Source organism: Cygnus olor, chromosome 2, assembly GCF_009769625.2.
Source record: "Cygnus olor isolate bCygOlo1 chromosome 2, bCygOlo1.pri.v2, whole genome shotgun sequence".
In the NCBI taxonomy this organism is placed as follows: Eukaryota; Metazoa; Chordata; class Aves; order Anseriformes; family Anatidae; genus Cygnus; species Cygnus olor.
The window spans coordinates 148,028,791-148,043,906 of NC_049170.1; positions in this window are offsets into that span (position 1 = coordinate 148,028,791).

A 15,116-nucleotide genomic window follows, 5' to 3' on the forward strand; every position below is an offset into this window, starting at 1 on the left:
AAATTAAGCCAGTAAGTTTTTTAGCCAGAAAAGCGGGTTCGTGAGTCATGAGCATTCAGCTAAAAATCACAGGAGTTAGAGAAGTGAAGACCAACAATGTTCAATGTTCATTCCTGCGTTATCCATAAACAAGAAAGGGCCATTCTTACACTTTTTTTTTTTCTTTTTTTTTTTTTTCCAATCCTGAATGTCTCAATTTACATTTTCAGCTGGGAAGGAGGTTGTGAGAAATTTAGGTGCAGAGGCAAGAGGGGAGAGGAGGGTGGGAGATGGGCTGGCCACAACTGGGAGTTTACAGTGAGCAGGGAGTAATGAGGTGGCAGGGAAATTTCTTCCCCTCCGGCTTCCCTCTCCACCTCCTCATTATTTTTTTTTTCTACTTTGAAAGAGGATGAGGGTTTCAGAGAAGCAAGAGGGGATTTATTTGTCCCTCTCACTCCCCCCACGTCCTTTGCTCTCAGCCCTCCCATGGGTCACCCCAGGCTTGCTCACATCCCAGTGGGAGCTGTGGTCAGACACAAAAAGCAGGGGAAGACTAGCCCAAAAACTACAGCCACATGGTGTTTGGGGCACCCATCACTTCTCATTAAAGCCTCAGGGCTGTATGGTGCGATACACCTTGAAGCAGATTCCCCATGCAGATTTTTATCAGGACTATGGGGTGGTTGATATGAAAACCCATTTTGCACTAAATGTCCCTCCCCCCTGGTACCACAACTGCCTTGCTGGGAAATCCTGTAATCTAAATACAAGTTTAGCACCATCCATCAAAGGGAGGATGTAAGCAGCACTTGTAAAAAGTTAATAACCTCCGTGGTGGGACAGGGCAACGTGAAGGGAAAGTGCTGAGTAACAGCCAGGAGGAGCCTTTCATCTCCAAGTGAGCTCAGTGACGGGAAATGTGAAGTTCACTTTAGTTAATGGCAGCTTTTTAATGCCTTTCAAAATTATTGTGGGTAAACAAACAAGCAGAGCAACTCAAATCTGACTTTTCTGTTGTGAGGGTTTGGGGGTTGCTTTGTACAGCTCGACATTCTCCCACTCACCTGAACTAAAAAAAAGTTCAGTTTTCAAGCTAGAAGTAAGCAACTGGGGTAAATGCTCATCTTCCCTTGCCACAAACAAAAGCCTGTAAACACATAGCGCCTGTCTCAAAAACTGGAGAGCAAAAAATAAGCCCAACATATTTTTTCTTTATATTTATTTTTCTTCAGCGTTAAGAAAACCCCATAAGTGCTGACATGCAGTTGTTGCCTTCTGAATTCTTGATAACTGCATCTCCTTTAAAAACTGATCTGGCAGTACGTGCACCAGAGCACCTAGACAGTGCACAAAGGGACCTCACTTATTTTGGTGCTAAGCAGGACTGTGAAAGGTTTTGACTTGATTTTAAAGAAAAGCAAACAATGACTAGTGCTTTTGAAGGCACAAGGTGTATCATAAAATGCACCCAACAAACCATTTACATTGCAAAAAGTTGCCCCAACTATTGTTTATACTGGAGGATAAATTAGCACATTCGTATCCTCTGGCTAGCAGATACCATCAGCTCCAATCGCTGCTCATCAGTGACACTAGAAGGGGACATTCTTAAAGTTGAGGCATGCAGATTGATTTGTTTTTTTAAAGCAGAGTTTGAACCTGTTTTGATTTACTAGAAAAAAAAATAAAGAAAAAAAAGAAAAAAGAAAAAAGAAAAAAAAGAAAAAAAAGAAAAAAGAAAAAGAAAAAAGAAAGAAGAAAGAAGAAAAAAGAAAAAAGAATGTTAATGTTAAAATTACAGTAAGTTTTCCAAATTGATGTGAATTTCGTGTAGAATGCACTCCAAAACCCTGTGATGTGTGTCGGTTGTGCATCTGTATTTTGTGGCTAAGGCAGATATGCTAAAGAGGCACTGTTAAAGTATGTGCTAAATTGCTGCAAATCAGTATAAATATGCAGAACAGATTTATAAATCACCATGATTTATACAAACTGAGGCTTTAGCTTCTGATGTGTCCTATTTAAGGCTTCTTTGCATTCATTGATTAAAATAAATAAATAAATAAATAAAATTGGTGGATTAGTCCTGGTACTGCTGACAGATTGTCTGTTCCTAATGGCACTACAAAATATTTCTGCAGGTGGATGTTTTGGAATACTACTTATCTTCAGTTTAGGCTCACCACTACATCTGGGGCTAGAAGGAGCTTTGTCTCAGGCCAAGATGGCAGGTAGAGAGGCATTTTGCTTTTATGTATTGCTTCTTGATGTCTAAGGAATGCCTTGTACTTTTAACCAACCTGATCCAGGACACCGCTGATGCCCTTTCATTCTCCTTTTCTTTTCAGGGAAAGTACTTTATGGCTGTGGTGGATTGATTGGTCTGTCAAGCCACCTGCACTATACAGAATTGCTTATGATTATGGGCTAAACTTAATGATCCAGGTGGGTTTCTTCAGTTGCATGTTTCCTAGTAAAATATAACAGGGTAAAAAATTGCTCTTACCTTGAATCAGTAGTCCACAGCATGGACCAGCCCTAAACCACACATTGTGAATGTGCTTTTGAAAGTGTTACTATATTGAGAATGTGAGAATATGCAAGTTTGCAGCTGGGACAGAATGTGAGTGCATTTAGCATGTAAAACTTAAAAAAGAATTTAATCTTTCAGATTTTTCATATTTTCCTTAGACAGTTTGATTTTTTTTTCTTCCAGTACAAATATATGAGGGAAAAAATACTGTTAATTTAGAAATAACTAAGACCAGAGATTGTTTTCAACACATTTCACCTTCGTAAAATTTTTGCTAACTGAGCCTAGTAAAGAAGAATAACTGATAAACTTTTATTTCCTCAAGTAGAAAGTGGAGGAGACGTACATGAGAAGGATGGCACAAAAGATAAAGCAAAAGGCGGCAAGACACAATGATCTATGGTTACTTTAAACTTACACATCAAACTGATCTCAATGTCCATTCAGAAACTGGAGAAATTTGGGACTGTTTCCAGATTTCACAATTGGCTTCTGTCTCATCACAAGCCAGGCTGAGCCCTCAGACCAAAACACTTTCAAACTTTGAGATACCAGCTCAAACCCTCCAGCCTGTGGTTGTCTCTGGGCAAAATAGGAACATTCATTAAATACCAAGTGCCTCACTTCCAGCCTGGGATATACATCCAAGCTTCCCATTGAAGTGTCGGTTCCCACAGTAGGACAGAGCCCTTCGGGGAGGTGTCAGTAGTCAGTAGCCAGTTGTCAGGATAATTCATTGCCTCAGGGGGAAATCTGAGTTGAGAAGCAGCAGTCTTCTCCTGTTCGGAGGAGGTCAGCCACATCAAAGCGGAGATGTGCGGCCTCTGAGCAGGGAGGAGTGGTCGCTGCTCTTGAAGTTGCCAGTTTTCCTTCTTCTATACGGGCTAGGGAGTGGCAGGGGACGTGTTTGAAGATCTGGGGAAAATCTGGGATCATTCAAGCTGGAGCTGAGGGACAAAGGAGAAGGACTCCCATTCAGGGAAATTTGATGGTTAGATTTGGCTCAAATGGGCTGGAAACCAGAGGGAAGGAATACACTGGGGCATTTCAGCTTTTGCACTAATACTGTAGAATTTACTTCAACTTCTCATTTAGATAAGAAAGAGCAGATCCATCCTGCTGAGAGCAAAGGGTGTTCCAGGGGTCCAGACCGTGTCCCTCATAACTGCATGGATTAGCTAAGCACGTCTTTCCCACTCCTTGAACTCAGGGAATATGGGATTGAAAACAGCTTACTGAACTTTTTTTTTCTTTTTTTTTTTCTTTTTTATTTTCAATCTAAACAAAAGTTTATCAGGTGTGTGAAGGAAAATGAACTTTACCAAAGCATCTGTGTTTGGTGAGAGAGGAAGTGGACAGGTCTGGAGCTGGCAAAGGAGAGAGCAGAGTGATGGGAGAGAACTCTCTGACCAGAAAAAGTGAAAGTTGCAGAGTGTTGTTCATTTCAAGTTTTAAAAGCTGTTGATGTTCAGAATCACTAATGATTTATGGCTGGAAATGTGATCCCTATTCTTCCTCTTATATTGAAACTTATATATAAATTTTATATAAATCTTTCTTGCTGTTGTATACGTATACGCACTTTTTATTTATATATATTTTTAAACTAACCAGCAATTCCTGCCTTAATTTTTCTCACTTAAAACCTGTCTGTCACCAAGGAAGGAATTATCTGAAAATATCTCCCTGCTACTGAGTGAGCAAACAAGAGGAGATGGCCCTGTGTCTGGGAGACTGCTCTGGCAAAGGGGGAAGAGAGTCCAAGGCATGGATGGAATGGGAAAGGATCAAATAAAAAAAAAAAAAAAAAAAGATTGTGTGTGTAGGGGTGGGAAGATGCAGTTCAGTGAATTAAAATGGATTTTGTGTTTGATTTACATGGCAGTCATGGTACATTTCAAGCTATGTTTTCGTATGGTCTTTAGAATATATTTGTGTCTGCCCATTGTGTCTGCAGCCAGATTTACAAGAGCAGCTGAAACATTAAATGGGCTCTAAATGTGAGTTGTTTTACTGCACAATACAGATACTGCTGCATATTTGAGTGCAACCCATTGAGAGGTTAGCCCTCTGGCTGGGTTATGTCACTGCTCTCCCCTGCTGTTAGTCCTGCTCTTTGCTGAGTTTCCTGTGATTTCCCATCTCTTCCTTTCTCCAGCTTTGCCATGCTCTTTGAGCGCTCCCAAATGAAGCTGAAGCCTGTTCACCTGGGATAAACAACCTAAGATGAGTTTGCCTGGCTTTACTGTGGCTAAAATGTGTGTAGGATGTAATTGCTCTGTAAGCAGGTGAAACAAGAAGGGTACGTGTGGGGCAGTCCAGAGTTTTGATCTGGAACATACTGTGCAAAGGACACAGCGTGATGACATTTATCAGCACTGGGCATCTAGCTAACAACTCTTTGAAATTAACATGGTAAATAACAGCTCAAGCCTATTGTTTCAAGCAAAGTTGAAGCAAATATATAAACCTGTTCTACTCATTCTGTGTCTTTTCTTCAAGACATACATAGCTGGGAAATTTTTACTGAAATCTGAGTATCTAATGGACAAGGTAGCCCAATGAAATAATTGCAGGTGCCAAACATGGCCCTGGGAAATGATCTTGCAGCAAGCCCATTTTGCCAGCTGTGAGAATGTAGACAGGGCACCACAGTGAGTTAAATGTCATAAGAAAACCAGGTGGTATGTTACAACCTCTCCCCAGTTTCCTATGCCAAAAAGCTGCCTTTGGACATCCTTGCTGAAGATCAGCAGGGAGAACTCCAACTAAATAGCCATGAGAGCAAAAGTGATAGACAAGGTCTTCTGAGTAGGTCAAAAGCAAATAAAATTGATGGCATGGTATAAATATGTTAAAGGAGTCAGGATTTCTGGCTGTACCTGTTGTATCGCTGTTAGCCTATGGGACTGTCGTTCCCACAAATTTCACAGGTATTAAGCTTGATTAAAAACAACTAAAGGAGTATTTAACTCTCAAAGAATCCTTTCATTATGGAGAACAGTGAGATGCTTGTTACTTTTACACTTAGTGAAGTACTTAAAAGACAGTTGCTGAAATACGTTGCACTCCGGAGTGCAGCTCAGCTAACAGAAATTACCTGGTTTTGTAAAATCTTGTCTCGACACCAAATCTAAAAAAAAATAAAATCAAATCAAAACACACGCTTTCTGGAAGTACCAGTCATATCTTGCCTAAAAGTGTAAGGGAATCAAGTAGGCTAAAAATGATTGCAGAAAAAGCCCCCCATAGAAATTCTGCGTACTTTGGCAAGAATTATGTCAACTGTCTGATCTCTTCCAGCAGAGAAGTGGAAGTTTCCACCCTAAGCTCAAATGTTGGTACAGGAAGGTAAAAGAGCAAAAGAAGGAATGAATTGCTCATAAGAAGCCATTCACTAGAAAATAATAAATATATAAAACAGAAATATCGTAAAAAATACTGCATACAGCAAGAAGAAAGCTTGCAGCAGAAGAATAATTAGCACTTCAAAAAGTTTTTATTAAAACAAGTATAGAAAAATAATAAGTAGTCTTTCCTCAGGCAAAACACACATTGAATTTGGACCTGCAGATGAGTTCAGTGCCTCCTCTGCTACCATGTATATGGGCTTAGGACCTCACAAGACTAGACACAAACCTATGTAACACTGGGCCAGAAACTTGTAGTAGTTTTAGGTGTAGTTACATTGGGAAAAGCCTACTTATGAATGTAAAACTAGGCAATTTGAGACTGAATTTTATGAAGTGCATGGGCGGTTGTATGTGTCAGTTAGGTAATTCCCATTATCTTAGTGTCCCTGCTGACTTGGAATATACACATCTTGAGTTCACTGAGACCCATGTCAATCTAAAACAAAATTAAGGGAATCATCTTTTTTTTCTAGCTTACAGATAGGCAAACTGATTCACAGAATCACAGAATCACAGAATTGAAGGGGTTGGAAGGGACCTCAAAAGATCATCGGGTCCAACCCCCCTGCCAAAGCAGGTTCCTTAGAGCAGGCTGTCCAGGTAGGCGTCCAGACTGGCCTTGAATATCTCCAGAGAAGGAAACTCCACAACATCCCTGGGCAGCCTGTCCCAGTGCTCCGTCACCCTCACCGTGAAGAAGTTCTTTCACATGTTGGTGCGGAACTTCCTATGCTCTATCTTGTGGCCATTACCTTGTCCTATCCCCACAAACCACTGAAAAGAGGTTGACCAAATCCCTCTGTCTCCCACACCTCAGGTATTTATACACATTGATGAGATCCCCTCTCAGTCTTCTTTTCTCCAGGCTGAACAGACCCAGGTCGCTCAGCCTTTCTTCATAGGGAAGATGCTTCAGGCCCCGTATCATCTTTGTGGCCCTCCGCTGGACTCTTTCCAGGAGATCCCTGTCTTTTTTGTACTGGGGAGCCCAGAACTGGACACAGTACTCCAGGTGAGGCCTGACCAGGGCAGAGTAGAGGGGGAGGATCACCTTAACAACCACACAGACCCAAATTTTCATTTCTACACAATAGTTTCAAAGAGAGGATGAAAAGAGCTCTGAACCACCCCAAACCATGCTGTAGGAACTACCTTAGATTTTGGATTTATCCCATTATGCCTTCAGCTCTGGTAGCTGAAACAGCTGAAATAAAATAGTGTTGTCAGGAAGAAGAGGTGAAATTAAAGATTCAATTGCCATAGTAAATGTAGAGGTAAAAGCTGAGATCAGCTAGGGTGTGTGAGAACAGACAGAGAAAGCCTCAAAATCATTATTCGCCTCCATTCCTTGAGATGTAGTTGTGGTGCTTGCATTTGCCTGAATTTGGAGGTCTGGACTGTTGCCTGGGAGCCAGTCAATGCTCAGGGGAAGTGAAGAAGGCATAGTTTACAGGGCAGGAGGTAGCCTGCCTAGCTCATGCATGTTCTGTTGCCTCTTACCCTAAGCCTATAGACCTGCCCAAAAGAAAAGACTTAAATATGCATGCTAGCTAACATGTCCTTGAGCATTCACTGAGCTAACCGAAGGCTTTCTGTGGACCACTAGTGACTCTGTGGGATGTGAGAGGCTAGAAAGGATTGAAGACTGGCAACCAAATAGCATCATAAAAAGGAAAATAGGAAAAGCAAGGAAGGTAGAAAATAATTTGTGGCACAAGTGGTTGTGAACAAATCCCGTCAAACTACTCAAAACCTGCTGTTATGTGAGAGCAGAAGAGGGGGAAGCTGTAGATATGTTATTTCTCGTTTTGGTATGACTTTCAGGACTTTGCAGGACAATGTTTTGAGCAAATTTTTGATCCAAATGATGCAGTTGTTTGAACTTTTATAGGGCATATAGTTGGTGAAAATATATAGAAAACATGTATATGACATCTGGTTAAAAAAAAAAAAAAAAAGGTTGTATTTCAAACGGGGTAAGTCTTAGCTAGGACATAATCAAGGTCTGTCTAGAATCCATTTATTTGTTTTTCAATGGCATTTGAGGATCAGTCAAATGGTGGTTGAAAATGAATTCAAACTCCAGGAGCTGGTAATGATGCCACAGAAGTTGAATCTATCCTTGCCGTCATTCAGCATGGGTGATGCTTGTCCACTCATTTGTGAAATATTTCACCCAGCTTTATAAGTGCTCCTAAATCCTAGAATTCCTTTAGAAGAAATCTAATTTTACTGAATATTTATACACACAGGAGCCATATTTATGGAGTTGCCAGCTGTCTTCAGATTTTGACATAGAAGACGTCTTTTGAGGAGTCTTATTTTTACCAGAAGTGTGTTAAATGGGAGTGCATTCATAGGGCTACAGAGTTTCTTAAACAGTTTCTTATGTTTCTGCTAAACACAGGCATAATTAGGGGTGAATTTAAGAAAAAGAAACTCAACAGTGAAATTATAGCCATTAGAGATGGAAAAAACCTCTTCAGTGCTCTTCAACTTATAGTTAGTTTATGGGTGGAAGTAACAAGCAAAACTGTAGAAGTTACAAGCTAGACTCTGCCTGCCGGTCTTGTTTTTAGCTTTTTTCTTCTGACCACAACCAGTTTTTGAGGGTTCTCAGAGTTGTGGGTTGGAAAGTACTTTTCTAGAGTACTCTGCTCCTATCTAAGTAATGTGACACCATTCCTTCTAGCGTTTTAGTGTTTATGTGTTCCTGTTCATAATGAGTTGTGGCTTGTCTGAGTTTTACTGTTTGTATGAACATAATGATATAGGACAATCCATGGGGGGAGGCACTCTTCTACTCTTGCATAGACTCACTGTGGTGTAAGAATGGCTTCTTTGGCTTTGATTCCAAATAGCATAGGTTTAAAAGAAAAAGCAGACAACAACAGGTGTGCCTGAGTAAACTCCCAGGAGTTTCATTGATCTAATTGATTAAAATAAATGACAGCATATACTAAATAAACTGACGTGTAGACAAGGCTTTAAAATATGCAGCCCCTCCCTTTCAGAGGTTTGGCAGCAACAGCGAAGGACAATCCTAGCTGGATTACAATCTACGTGTATCAGGGCAAAGACAGTGTCTTCCTGATGTAGCTGTAACTCTTGAAGAATAAATATCCCTAGCTTTTGGCTGCTGTTGTTGCCTCCACAACAAGGATCACACAAGGGACTGAGATGGCTACTTACCTGAACATCAATATTCAGACATTTAATCTGAAGTTACCCATGATGAATGTGTTTTTCATTAACCTGGCTGGTCTTGTACTGAAGCAGGAGAGGATGCAAAGCATAAAACTGCCTTTGGCTAGAAGTGTAACAGTGGGAGCATCTTGCACACCTTAGCTATTTTTTAATTGATCTAAAGTATCTGGCATGTAAAGATGGCTTATATGCCAGTCTTCTAGCACACAGCATTGTCCAAGTCAACTTATTTTAGTAGTTTACCTTATATAAACAAGTGAATGCAACTCCGCTATTATACAGTTCTAGAGCACAGTGCGTTTTGCAGCATAAATGGATCTAAAGAATGAGTCATTTTTCTGCTTTTTATATACACGTGTCCTTGCATCCTGATGACTTGTCCTGTTTGCAGACAAGGGGACAAATCAATGCCAAATTATTTAATATCCATTAAAATCCATAGATCTTTTCAAACATCTGCTTATGCCAACGAATTTAATGTAGCTGAGCCTAAAGGAAGGGTTTTTCCAATTATTCTAGATGCAAATGTGCTTGATTAGTGCACGAAATAGAGGCATCACTTTCCCATCACTAGAAATGTGGCCTTGTCTGCCTCGAAAACATCCGTTTGCTGTTTATGCAGCCTTGTTTAGGGAAACACAACTGTTCAGAAGAATACCGGCTCCGTTCAAACTTCGGGGGCAATTCAATTAAAATGAGTGTTAACTACTGGAATTTATGGAGTGTTTCCTGCCTAATCTTATGAAACATGACGTGTAATTGCTAGGGGTGGCTAAGACTTTAGTTTTATACCTGCCTGGCTTTGCTGATTTAAACAGAGATGTAACACATTAGATTTGAGGAAGTGGCTGAACAACAAAATGACGCAGGTGTCTCTAGCAGTGATGATGAGTTTCTTGGGGCTTTGCTTACTAACACACAGTGTGTCATCCAAAAGTCACAGGCAGAAAACCACAACCAAAATAATTTTTTTCTTTAGTTTCAATATGGAGTTGATCAGAAAACTGCATATAGTGCTGAGGAAGTCAAAGTTGATGCCAGATATATTCCCAAATGACTCCATCACTGGTTCAGTGTTTCCAAGAAAACAAACACAAGGTAGGAAGCAATCAATAGTGTGCACAGAACACGATCCTACAGACCAGCACTCTCCACATTTACCAACGTGCTGCAGCAATGTATTACTAAGGAGCCCATTTCCGCTGACAGATTCTTTCCACCACAATTAGAGAAAGAATAATGGCTGAGAAACAACACCCATATGTCCCCATTAACTTTGCAATCTGTCTAATCTGCCTCCTTACAAAGCCCTCATCACATCTCAGATATTACAGCAATAACAGAATAGATTAGGCAGACTTCAAAGCTGCAGGAGAAACATGAACATTGGTTCCCAGCCATGATTAACTTGGCCAGAACCTCACACTCCTTTAGAATAATTAAGAACATAAGGAGCAATCAGATCAGTGACAAAATAAGAGAGGGGCTGAGCTGGCAGCTGTGGACAATATGCATTACCCAACAGGTATATATATATAAATATATATATATAAAATAAATATATATTATTATAAATAATATAAATAAATAAATATATACGTAAATATGTATATAGACATGAGATTCTGGGGAACACACTGCTGAGGGCACATGGATGTGGAGGTATTTTAATCACACTTGCAAGGAACACTGCTCTCTATTTGACTGGTAGAATCCTGTGTTTTAGTCCAGGAACTGAGTCGAGCCAAATGGCCATCAATTAGTTACTAGCATTAAAGACTAATACATACAAAAAATGTAATTAATGTATTTGGCTGCTGCCTTTGAGCATGCTTTTATGTTGCAGTATGTGTAAAGCACCCATCTGTCAGCAGAAGAGCAGTGAACTGCTTCCAGAGGGGCAAGAGGCCTGAGCATGCACTGCAGAAATTGCTCCCTGCATAATACAGGATAGGTACACACCCATTTTCCCAGGGGGAAACAGGCTGATGTGCCACTGCCTCCAGGCAAAGCAGTTGGAGCAATGCTCATCGACCACATAGGGATGTGCCATCTAGGGTGATAGCATATTTACAGCTTTCTTATGCTGCTTTTAGCAATGAAACCTTCACTTCTCCCTGCACTGCTGCAGGGCCAGATGTCGCGCTTGCACACCTGCCTCCTTTCCTTCCTGGCATATATGGGACTGGACATACAGCATGTGCTGTTTTACTGCTTGGGTAATTAGTACAAGCAACCTATGCGTCTGTCAGGCGCTGGGGTTGCTTCACATGGGCATATGCAGCCGTTCAGCCAACAGCCGGCTCCTTGTTTAACCAAGAACAGCCCAAGGAAAATGGGGGCTGGTGGCATGAGGCAGCTGTTTTGGCTCTGGCCCGTGCCAAGTCCTGCATGAGGTAGAGAAGGGACATGTCCAGGGGCACACCTGCAGCCAGCCCAGTTTAATTTGCTTTGCAGGAGGCAGTGTGTACTCGTATCTTCTCCCAGTGCCTGTGGGATGGCAGCTCCTTACAGTACGCTTGTGGTTGAGACAGCACATCTCGATCAGGCTTTTCATGTGCAAAGGGTAAACTGTATTAGGAGTCTATGCAAAACCACAGTGGAGTTACTAAATCAAAGCACAGTTGCTTTTATTTTGAAAATGCATTCTTAATAGATGCTTCCCACAGTTTAAATAGCCAGCTTGAAATCTCAGTAATTCACCTTAGCTCTCCTGGGTGTCGTTGAGCACACAAGCCCCTGGTTTATCTATAAGGCTGTCCATAGCAATTTAAGGTACAGATATATTTAAAAGATTCATTGAGCAGCTTTGGGCATGAGTTTACACTGCCTTAGTCATCGTACATTGCCTCTCGATGTTTCCTCTCCTACCCTGTGGCAAACAGTGTAACTGAAGCCTCCAACGCTGCAGGCTAAGCTACCTCACACTTAACTGCAGAGCAAAGATTTGCCCAGGGCAGTCCTTATGGATGGTCTGATGCACTGTAAATTCACATCTTGGCTTATCTTAAGGTAATTCATGTCAGACTGAACTAAAATGTCTCTGGCACAGATCGACATAAAAGTGTCACGTTCCTCTGCCAGTTTGATTAAACCCATTTATTATCACAGTTTAAGTGTAGCTTTTTTCTTTGTTCAAGCCAGTAAATGGGAGTTCCATTTTTACTGTGGGCATAATTTCCTAAGAAGCACAAATCAAATAAAGTAGCAGTTATTCTACAATAAGTAAAATCACAAAAAAATTGGTTACATCAGATAAACTGTCTTGTGCAGACAAGGCTTTCACAGTGCATATGTTTTTTACTGTAATGTAAACCTGGTTTGTACCTGTTTAGCTTTCATATTTGACAGAGATTGTAATGGATAGAAGTGACCAAAGAGAGCTCACAATGATTCAAAAATTCAATTCAATTCTTATTCTTGTTTTGCATTAAATTCCTGGGACATAGTCGTGGTGAGAGCTACAGGAATACCTCTTTTAGGTGGTTTTGTCTGAACTTTCTCTTGGCTGGAATCAAGCACCACAAATTTTGCACCCAAATATGTAATCTCCCTACCCGACGTACTCAGCCAGATGGCAGGTCAGAGCAGCAACTTTTCCTTCTCTCCTGTCTCCAGGAAAAGTTGCCAGCATGACTCCTCGGTGGTCATTTTAAAGACAAGATCAATTTATAAAAATAATAAGGAAAAAGAATCTCTGTTTCACAGCATTGCTGTAGCAGGCAGGTTCAGCATGTGTAATTGTACGATCTGACAAGATTTTGACTTCCTATGAGAAATATAGACATATATCTAAAGTCATGGAATGAATGCCACTTGGTGTTTGAAGATGTCTTTTAAAGTCTGAATGCAAGTAAAACTTCTGCATGAACATGTCATCTTTATCAATAAAAACATCTTACCTTTCTTTTTTAATATCTTCATTTTCCCAGATTCACTGTTTCTGCTTTTCTCTTCTTTCTGTAGTCTCACATATGATGTCTTCTCACACAACTTATCCATCATGATAGAGTTCTGTGTACTCTAAAATGGTGCTTTATTAGTCTGTGTTAACATTTCATTTCTCTTGGAGGAGCCCTCCCATAGGGTCTTGCAGACTTTCAATACTGGTATATCTTCTAATACATCTCATAGTGCGGTCACGGTTATCCAGATATCACAGATGCTGGCAGAACCGACTCTTGCTGGCAACATATAAGGCAGCGAAGAAAGAGGGCGGATGGAAGTCACTGGTGATCCTCAGCATCAGCTCACTGAACGGGTTCAGCCCATAAGCTACATTAAGTAAAAACAAAGTACAGAAAACATAAATGAAGTTTTTGGGAGCAGACACAGGCAACAATGTTATAATGAATTTAGAACAATCTGCCCATTTAATCTGTTTTCAGTCCCTTTCACCACAGTTCTTCGTGGCCACAGGGTTTTATGTGTCCACGACAAACTGTAGGATAAAGGCATAGTTAAAATTTTCTCCCTACTGAAAATTGTGAAATAGATAATTATATGAGCAGAGAACTTACAGGAACCAATTTCCTTTGATTCACTTGCTAACAGTGTCTCTCCTGTGCATGCTCTTTCGCATTATTTTTTTTTAAAACTAATTGATGACAAAGATCACACCTCAGCTGTACAAAACATGCTAATTTCCACTCCATGCATCTCTCCTAACTGTGTCCAGCATTGTTTGGGGCAGCACTATCTGACTCAGGGCGAAAACAAGCCACAGACCATGCTTATACTCGAAGAGTACTGAGTATCATGTACCAAAGCTCAGACACACGGCCTGGGTCTCTCATTTATTTAGTGTAAATGTAACTACAAGGCCATTTTCCTTATGGAAATTTCAGGGCTATTCTAGGAGAAAATTCAAGATGGATTTCTTTGGGAGAGACAGAATCTTTTATTATACAAAATTACATAGCTGGAAGAAACAGGCCCAATTTGGGGCACTTATCCTTCCATTGGATCTGAAACTGAAGCAGCAAACTTAGGCCAAGGGTCAGATGGGAAAAAAAACTGCACTATGTTTAAGTTAATTGTGTTAACTTCAGAGAAAAGTGCCTCTTCCAGCAAAGCCTCAGTAGTACCAGACCTCATCAACCACTCTTGATGTATTTTGTCTCCTCCTTACCATCTTGTCTCTTGCTAAGAATAAAATTCAGACAAAAATTTTTAACAGACATATTCTCAACAGCTTGTGCATCGGGACATGTTTGGCAGTACACGTCTGACAGGATTTTTTCCACCTCCTAGAAAAGTTCTGCTAAATATTCATGCATTCCCCACTGAAAGAAACCTGATTCTTGGCCAAACCAAAGCTTGTTAGCAGTCAGAACAGGAGGGCTCCTTCCTCTGTGCTGTACCTCTAATTCCTGAAGGTTCTGCTTCACACCTGGTCTTTGCAAACAGATGCCTTCAAACCCAGATTACTCTACTCTGGAAATGGGTTATAACCTGAGATAGTGTCAATTAATTTATTTTTTTGGAAGTATATAATTATAAGTTTTCTGTAGAATTTATAGTTTGTGGGAGTTCCTTATAGTGTTTGACATAATCTATTAGAGGCTGAAAAATAATCATGTTTTTTAAAAGTTAAAAAAAAGCGCTTTTTTTTTTTTCCTCTTATTATTCTCTCTCTTAACTGTGAGACAGCTCACAATTACATTTGGTATTAATGAAAAACACATTTCATTTTATTCCACAAGTTGTTGAAAATACCACAAAATAATTTTGAGATGAAAACGGACAGAGGAAATATTATTTAAGAATTTAATTTGTCTAAATTAGATTAATTTTTATTTAGGAATAAAATTCATTAGGAATTGTTCTGCAGTCTGCTTTTCTGTTGAAACCTTTATTTTATTTTATTTTTTTGCAAGGCAGTAAACATGAAATGACTTATTCCCTGCAATCCTTCTGCCATGGCCAGTGGGGATACAGGAAGGGCTCTGATTTTTCTGGGTATTTAGTACCAGCTGCTG